Source organism: Aptenodytes forsteri, unplaced genomic scaffold, assembly GCF_000699145.1.
Source record: "Aptenodytes forsteri isolate BGI_AS27 unplaced genomic scaffold, ASM69914v1 Scaffold188, whole genome shotgun sequence".
Lineage (NCBI taxonomy): Eukaryota > Metazoa > Chordata > Aves > Sphenisciformes > Spheniscidae > Aptenodytes > Aptenodytes forsteri.
In genome coordinates, this window is record NW_008794371.1 from 1,106,587 (window position 1) to 1,108,841 (window position 2,255).

Genomic DNA, 2,255 nt, shown 5'->3' on the forward strand with positions numbered 1-2,255 from the left:
AGAGCATGGGAAGCTGAAAAGTCCTTGGCTAGTGTAAGCATTACCTAGCAACAACTAAAACATCAGTGCGTTACCAACTTTGTTCTCATCCTAAATCCAAAACACCATACCAGCTACTAGAAAGGAAATTAACTCTATCCCTGCCGAAACCAGGACAGTGTGGAATTTCGATTTAAAACCTGCCCCTGTGGGGAATGCCGTCTGGCAAGCTGCGTAAGGGAGACTTCCAAGTTTCCTGAATAAAACCAGTTTTAGAGAGGATTGTTGACTACTGAAAGCTATCTGATAAAGATTTTGGTGCTTCGCGATATAAATGCGAACATGAGTGGAATTATAAGCAGACTGTTGGTGGTGAGGTTCTGGGCTTTTTGTTTTTCTGGATAAACCTACTTCATAATTTTCTAAAATTGGTGCTGAAGAGTATTCTAGTAATGCTTCTTTTGCTTTTATTCCCACAGCAGAAAGATGTCCTGAAGTAAAGAGTAAGTTAAAGTTTATTTTGTACTAAGATGCGCAAAGTTGCTAAGAAAGTTCCAGGCCTTTACGTACATGCTAATGATGTAAAGCAGTTAAATACAGGACTGTTAGTCGAAAATAACCTGTAACAATTACATCTTAAGAAGTTAAATAAAAACTGATTAAAACTAATTTTACGTACCATTAAGTTAACAGAGCTAATGCCTTTTATAAACAAAGGGGAAAATGTACAACTGTTGGTTCAAGATGAAACAGTTACTGCATTTTAAGTCGTCAAATGCAAAAGTTGTTGGCTGTTGATGATGATAACCCTGAATAGGAAGTGCCGTCAGATGCGAGAACTGACGATAACCTTCTTATTTGTCTGAAATACAGCGACGTGCATGCAGAGTTGAGTTCTAGGAATTTGTCTTCTAGAACTAATCAGGCAACTTTTATTTATACCTGCTTTCTGTGAAAAGTGCTCTTGTGATACCTAACATAGCTTCACGTCCATCTCTTTCACTTCATCTGCAGAGCCTGGTCTTGCCAGGTAAATGGGACACAATTGGGACTGGGAGCAGGTCGCTCTTTGGAGATGGCCCTAATGTGAAGGTAAGTGATGAATTTCACTGGACCATGTAGAGCTTTATACCTGGTGGAATCTAAGTTGAGAATAAATGAGGCTTATAGGCTGCCGAAAACTTGAGAGGCATATTTTGTAGGTTCAAAATTTATAGCTTAAATCAATCTGCTTTCCCTCCTCTCTTCCTCAACATTTAAAGCCCTGTGATACTTATTTCCTGGTATCTCTATGTTTAGGTACAGCTTGCAGGTCTCGGCTGCCGTGTACTAGTTGTTACTAATGTCTACCAATTGATGTTACAGCTCTTCACAAGCCCTGTGGAAGGCAGTGAGACAGCAAGGGCAGGAGATTCTTCTGGGTGAGTTTAATATTTGGTGTGCTGTTAGTTTAACGTGATGCTTTTTGGCTACAGTCTCAGAAACGTTACCTAGCTGAGAACATTCTCATTGGCTATGTTTCTATTTCTGTATATTCTTAGCTCTAGAAGTATAATTAATGAAGTTCTAGGCCAAAAAATACTTCATTAGACTAAAATATGGGCAGGATATGTATAAGAGCAGCTGTCTTCTGCACTACAGTTTGCTGACAGCACTGTAGAGCAAAGGGATAAAGGTCTTGCTTCTGCTAGAAATGTATCAATTTACCTAAAGATATCATATGATGAAACTAACCAAAAATTGCTGGAATTACCGGCAGATTGACTGGTGGTGAGCAAAGGTTTTTCTGATGATATCCCTTACATTAACAAATGGGTTAATACTTAGTGTTGAATGGCTAACTTATCCATGCTGTTGTATTACAGGTGTTTATGCTGAAAACATCTTGTCCGAGGAAGAAGGAATCCAATAAAACATGCGCGTGAGCTTGGGGACTAGGGTTTGTGGAGACTAGTGTTTGTAAAGACTAGCTATTTTTCTGCCTTAAGATGTTAAGAAGTGGTAACAGTTACACCATTTTGATTGCACATACATTAAAATTCTTTCTCAAAAACAACTGGGTCTGTTTTTGTCACTTTACTGCCTTAAGGAATGACTTTCCATTACGCAACACATTTTTAATAAGCATGCTGAGCACTCCTGTGACTTGCTATAATATGATAAAGTAGATGTATACACACTGCAGTATAATTACTGCAAGATAACGTAAGTGGGTTTCAGTTGTGTAAGCATTCTGTCTGGTGTTTGGTAATGTACTTGCTTTAAACAGTTTAAAC

The 2,255-nt window shown here is 38.5% G+C and overlaps 1 long non-coding RNA gene across 2 annotated transcripts in view; it reads left to right on the plus strand.

The window, feature by feature from the left end:
- Positions 1–2,038, plus strand: part of LOC103905497 — a 2,858-nt gene extending 820 nt beyond the window's left edge. Inside the window, exons 1-5 of one of the 2 annotated variants that reach the window (XR_657951.1) lie at positions 156–351; positions 459–482; positions 994–1,071; positions 1,345–1,400; positions 1,845–2,038. This is a non-coding gene — a long non-coding RNA (uncharacterized LOC103905497). Of the gene's footprint in view, positions 1–155; positions 352–458; positions 483–993; positions 1,072–1,344; positions 1,401–1,844 lie in introns of those variants that run through there. The other variant, XR_657950.1, reaches the window with a different exon arrangement.
- Positions 2,039–2,255: the final 217 nt, after the last annotated feature.